The sequence below is a fragment of the Syngnathus typhle genome, unplaced genomic scaffold, assembly GCF_033458585.1.
Source record: "Syngnathus typhle isolate RoL2023-S1 ecotype Sweden unplaced genomic scaffold, RoL_Styp_1.0 HiC_scaffold_47, whole genome shotgun sequence".
Lineage (NCBI taxonomy): Eukaryota > Metazoa > Chordata > Actinopteri > Syngnathiformes > Syngnathidae > Syngnathus > Syngnathus typhle.
In genome coordinates this window covers 409053-415899 of record NW_026871953.1, presented here as the reverse complement: position 1 = coordinate 415899, position 6847 = coordinate 409053, and positions in this window count along the sequence as shown.

Sequence of the window (6847 nt, the reverse complement as noted above, 5' to 3'; positions counted from 1 at the left end):
CAGTAATAAACTCGGCACTCTAAAGCACCCGAGAGCGTTTTTTTCGATGCCAACCTAACCAGAGTGACGGGAGCGGCACAATTCAGAAAAAGTGCTCAGCTCGCCGAGAAAATGCGATTTAAGCAATAAAATTAAAAATGCTTATAAAACATAAACCAAACGTTGGAGGTGGTCATTTCTTAATGCGCAGTAATAAACTCGGCACTCTAAAGCACCCGAGAGCGTTTTTTTCGATGCCAACCTAACCAGAGTGACGGGAGCGGCACAATTCAGAAAAAGCGCTCAGCTCGCCGAGAAAATGCGATTTAAGCAATAAAATTAAAAATGCTTATAAAACATAAACCAAACGTTGGAGGTGGTCATTTCTTCATGCGCAGTGATAAACTCGGCACTCTAAAGCACCCGAGAGCGTTTTTTTCGATGCCAACCTAACCAGAGTGACGGGAGCGGCACAATTCAGAAAAAGTGCTCAGCTCGCCGAGAAAATGCGATTCAAGCAATAAAATTAAAAATGCTTATTAAACATAAACCAAACGTTGGAGGTGGTCATTTCTTCATGCGCAGTGAATAACTCGGCACTCTAAAGCACCCGAGAGCGTTTTTTTCGATGCCAACCTAACCAGAGTGACGGGAGCGGCACAATTCAGAAAAAGTGCTCAGCTCGCCGAGAAAATGCGATTTAAGCAATAAAATTAAAAATGCTTATAAAACATAAACCTAACGTTGGAGGTGGTCATTTCTTAATGCGCAGTAATAAACTCGGCACTCTAAAGCACCCGAGAGCGTTTTTTTCGATGCCAACCTAACCAGAGTGACGGGAGCGGCACAATTCAGAAAAAGTGCTCAGCTCGCCGAGAAAATGCGATTTAAGCAATAAAATTAAAAATGCTTATAAAACATAAACCAAACGTTGGAGGTGGTCATTTCTTAATGCGCAGTAATAAAATCGACACTCTAAAGCACCCGAGAGCGTTTTTTTCGATGCCAACCTAACCAGAGTGACGGGAGCGGCACAATTCAGAAAAAGTGCTCAGCTCGCCGAGAAAATGCGATTTAAGCAATAAAATTAAAAATGCTTATAAAACATAGACCAAACGTTGGAGGTGGTCATTTCTTAATGCGCAGTAATAAACTCGGCACTCTAAAGCACCCGAGAGCGTTTTTTTCGATGCCAACCTAACCAGAGTGACGGGAGCGGCACAATTCAGAAAAAGCGCTCAGCTCGCCGAGAAAATGCGATTTAAGCAATAAAATTAAAAATGCTTATAAAACATAAACCAAACGTTGGAGGTGGTCATTTCCTAATGCGCAGTAATAAACTCGGCACTCTAAAGCACCCGAGAGCGTTTTTTTCGATGCCAACCTAACCAGAGTGACGGGAGCGGCACAATTCAGAAAAAGTGCTCAGCTCGCCGAGAAAATGCGATTTAAGCAATAAAATTAAAAATGCTTATTAAACATAAACCAAACGTTGGAGGTGGTCATTACTTCATGCGCAGTGAATAACTCGGCACTCTAAAGCACCCGAGAGCGTTTTTTTCGATGCCAACCTAACCAGAGTGACGGGAGCGGCACAATTCAGAAAAAGCGCTCAGCTCGCCGAGAAAATGCGATTTAAGCAATACAATTAAAAATGCTTATTAAAGATAAACCAAACATTGGAGGTGGTCATTTCTTCATGCGCAGTGAATAACTCGGCACTCTAAAGCACCCGAGAGCGTTTTTTTCGATGCCAACCTAACCAGAGTGACGGGAGCGGCACAATTCAGAAAAAGCGCTCAGCTCGCCGAGAAAATGCGATTTAAGCAATAAAATTAAAAATGCTTATAAAACATAAACCAAACGTTGGAGGTGGTCATTTCTTCATGCGCAGTGATAAACTCGGCACTCTAAAGCACCCGAGAGCGTTTTTTTCGATGCCAACCTAACCAGAGTGACGGGAGCGGCACAATTCAGAAAAAGTGCTCAGCTCGCCGAGAAAATGCGATTTAAGCAATAAAATTAAAAATGCTTATAAAACATAAACCAAACGTTGGAGGTGGTCATTTCTTCATGCGCAGTGAATAACTCGGCACTCTAAAGCACCCGAGAGCGTTTTTTTCGATGCCAACCTAACCAGAGTGACGGGAGCGGCACAATTCAGAAAAAGTGCTCAGCTCGCCGAGAAAATGCGATTTAAGCAATAAAATTAAAAATGCTTATAAAACATAAACCAAACGTTGGAGGTGGTCATTTCTTAATGCGCAGTAATAAACTCGGCACTCTAAAGCACCCGAGAGCGTATTTTTCGATGCCAACCTAACCAGAGTGACGGGAGCGGCACAATTCAGAAAAAGTGCTCAGCTCGCCGAGAAAATGCGATTTAAGCAATAAAATTAAAAATGCTTATAAAACATAAACCAAACGTTGGAGGTGGTCATTTCTTAATGCGCAGTAATAAACTCGGCACTCTAGAGCACCCGAGAGCGTTTTTTTCGATGCCAACCTAACCAGAGTGACGGGAGCGGCACAATTCAGAAAAAGTGCTCAGCTCGCCGAGAAAATGCGATTTAAGCAATAAAATTAAAAATGCTTATAAAACATAAACCAAACGTTGGAAGTGGTCATTTCTTCATGCGCAGTGATAAACTCGGCACTCTAAAGCACCCGAGAGCGTTTTTTTCGATGCCAACCTAACCAGAGTTACGGGAGCGGCACAATTCAGAAACAGCGCTCAGCTCGCCGAGAAAATGCGATTTAAGCAATAAAATTAAAAATGCTTATAAAACATAAACCAAACGTTGGAGGTGGTCATTTCTTCATGCGCAGTGATAAACTCGGCACTCTAAAGCACCGGAGAGCGTTTTTTTCGATGCCAACCTAACCAGAGTGACGGGAGCGGCACAATTCAGAAAAAGCGCTCAGCTCGCCGAGAAAATGCGATTTAAGCAATAAAATTAAAAATGCTTATAAAACATAAACCAAACGTTGGAGGTGGTCATTTCTTAATGCGCAGTAATAAACTCGGCACTCTAAAGCACCCGAGAGCGTTTTTTTCGATGCCAACCTAACCAGAGTGACGGGAGCGGCACAATTCAGAAAAAGCGCTCAGCTCGCCGAGAAAATGCGATTTAAGCAATAAAATTAAAAATGCTTATAAAACATAAACCAAACGTTGGAGGTGGTCATTTCCTAATGCGCAGTAATAAACTCGGCACTCTAAAGCACCCGAGAGCGTTTTTTTCGATGCCAACCTAACCAGAGTGACGGGAGCGGCACAATTCAGAAAAAGTGCTCAGCTCGCCGAGAAAATGCGATTTAAGCAATAAAATTAAAAATGCTTATTAAACATAAACCAAACGTTGGAGGTGGTCATTTATTCATGCGCAGTGAATAACTCGGCACTCTAAAGCACCCGAGAGCGTTTTTTTCGATGCCAACCTAACCAGAGTGACGGGAGCGGCACAATTCAGAAAAAGCGCTCAGCTCGCCGAGAAAATGCGATTTAAGCAATAAAATTAAAAATGCTTATTAAACATAAACCAAACATTGGAGGTGGTCATTTCTTCATGCGCAGTAATAAACTCAGCACTCTAAAGCACCCGAGAGCGTTTTTTTCGATGCCAACCTAACCAGAGTGACGGGAGCGGCACAATTCAGAAAAAGTGCTCAGCTCGCCGAGAAAATGCGATTTAAGCAATAAAATTAAAAATGCTTATAAAACATAAACCAAACGTTGGAGGTGGTCATTTCTTAATGCGCAGTAATAAACTCGGCACTCTAGAGCACCCGAGAGCGTTTTTTTCGATGCCAACCTAACCAGAGTGACGGGAGCGGCACAATTTAGAAAAAGTGCTCAGCTCGCCGAGAAAATGCGATTTAAGCAATAAAATTAAAAATGCTTATAAAACATAAACCAAACGTTGGAAGTGGTCATTTCTTCATGCGCAGTGATAAACTCGGCACTCTAAAGCTCCCGAGAGCGTTTTTTTCGATGCCAACCTAACCAGAGTTACGGGAGCGGCACAATTCAGAAAAAGCGCTCAGCTCGCCGAGAAAATGCGATTTAAGCAATAAAATTAAAAATGCTTATAAAACATAAACCAAACGTTGGAGGTGGTCATTTCTTCATGCGCAGTGATAAACTCGGCACTCTAAAGCACCCGAGAGCGTTTTTTTCGATGCCAACCTAACCAGAGTGACGGGAGCGGCACAATTCAGAAAAAGTGCTCAGCTCGCCGAGAAAATGCGATTTAAGCAATAAAATTAAAAATGCTTATTAAACATAAACCAAACGTTGGAGGTGGTCATTTCTTCATGCGCAGTGAATAACTCGGCACTCTAAAGCACCCGAGAGCGTTTTTTTCGATGCCAACCTAACCAGAGTGACGGGAGCGGCACAATTCAGAAAAAGCGCTCAGCTCGCCGAGAAAATGCGATTTAAGCAATAAAATTAAAAATGCTTATAAAACATAAACCAAACGTTGGAGGTGGTCATTTCTTAATGCGCAGTAATAAACTCGGCACTCTAAAGTACCCGAGAGCGTTTTTTTCGATGCCAACCTAACCAGAGTGACGGGAGCGGCACAATTCAGAAAAAGTGCTCAGCTCGCCGAGAAAATGCGATTTAAGCAATAAAATTAAAAATGCTTATAAAACATAAACCAAACGTTGGAGGTGGTCATTTCTTAATGCGCAGTAATAAACTCGGCACTCTAAAGCACCCGAGAGCGTTTTTTTCGATGCCAACCTAACCAGAGTGACGGGAGCGGCACAATTCAGAAAAAGTGCTCAGCTCGCCGAGAAAATGCGATTTAAGCAATAAAATTAAAAATGCTTATTAAACATAAACCAAACGTTGGAGGTGGTCATTTCTTCATGCGCAGTGAATAACTCGGCACTCTAAAGCACCCGATAGCGTTTTTTTCGATGCCAACCTAACCAGAGTGACGGGAGCGGCACAATACAGAAAAAGTGCTCAGCTCGCCGAGAAAATGCGATTTAAGCAATAAAATTAAAAATGCTTATAAAACATAAACCAAACGTTGGAGGTGGTCATTTCTTAATGCGCAGTAATAAACTCGGCACTCTAAAGCACCCGAGAGCGTTTTTTTCGATGCCAACCTAACCAGAGTGACGGGAGCGGCACAATTCAGAAAAAGTGCTCAGCTCGCCGAGAAAATGCGATTTAAGCAATAAAATTAAAAATGCTTATAAAACATAAACCAAACGTTGGAGGTGGTCATTTCTTAATGCGCAGTAATAAACTCGGCACTCTAAAGCACCCGAGAGCGTTTTTTTCGATGCCAACCTAACCAGAGTGACGGGAGCGGCACAATTCAGAAAAAGCGCTCAGCTCGCCGAGAAAATGCGATTTAAGCAATAAAATTAAAAATGCTTATAAAACATAAACCAAACGTTGGAGGTGGTCATTTCTTCATGCGCAGTGATAAACTCGGCACTCTAAAGCACCCGAGAGCGTTTTTTTCGATGCCAACCTAACCAGAGTGACGGGAGCGGCACAATTCAGAAAAAGTGCTCAGCTCGCCGAGAAAATGCGATTTAAGCAATAAAATTAAAAATGCTTATAAAACATAAACCAAACGTTGGAGGTGGTCATTTCTTCATGCGCAGTGATAAACTCGGCACTCTAAAGCACCCGAGAGCGTTTTTTTCGATGCCAACCTAACCAGAGTGACGGGAGCGGCACAATTCAGAAAAAGTGCTCAGCTCGCCGAGAAAATGCGATTCAAGCAATAAAATTAAAAATGCTTATTAAACATAAACCAAACGTTGGAGGTGGTCATTTCTTCATGCGCAGTGAATAACTCGGCACTCTAAAGCACCCGAGAGCGTTTTTTTCGATGCCAACCTAACCAGAGTGACGGGAGCGGCACAATTCAGAAAAAGTGCTCAGCTCGCCGAGAAAATGCGATTTAAGCAATAAAATTAAAAATGCTTATAAAACATAAACCAAACGTTGGAGGTGGTCATTTCTTAATGCGCAGTAATAAACTCGGCACTCTAAAGCACCCGAGAGCGTTTTTTTCGATGCCAACCTAACCAGAGTGACGGGAGCGGCACAATTCAGAAAAAGTGCTCAGCTCGCCGAGAAAATGCGATTTAAGCAATAAAATTAAAAATGCTTATAAAACATAAACCAAACGTTGGAGGTGGTCATTTCTTAATGCGCAGTAATAAACTCGGCACTCTAAAGCACCCGAGAGCGTTTTTTTCGATGCCAACCTAACCAGAGTGACGGGAGCGGCACAATTCAGAAAAAGTGCTCAGCTCGCCGAGAAAATGCGATTTAAGCAATAAAATTAAAAATGCTTATAAAACATAAACCAAACGTTGGAGGTGGTCATTTCTTAATGCGCAGTAATAAACTCGGCACTCTAAAGCACCCGAGAGCGTTTTTTTCGATGCCAACCTAACCAGAGTGACGGGAGCGGCACAATTCAGAAAAAGTGCTCAGCTCGCCGAGAAAATGCGATTTAAGCAATAAAATTAAAAATGCTTATTAAACATAAACCAAACGTTGGAGGTGGTCATTTCTTCATGCGCAGTGAATAACTCGGCACTCTAAAGCACCCGAGAGCGTTTTTTTCGATGCCAACCTAACCAGAGTGACGGGAGCGGCACAATTCAGAAAAAGTGCTCAGCTCGCCGAGAAAATGCGATTTAAGCAATAAAATTAAAAATGCTTATAAAACATAAACCAAACGTTGGAAGTGGTCATTTCTTCATGCGCAGTGAATAACTCGGCACTCTAAAGCACCCGAGAGCGTTTTTTTCGATGCCAACCTAACCAGAGTGACGGGAGCGGCACAATTCAGAAAAAGCGCTCAGCTCGCCGAGAAAATGC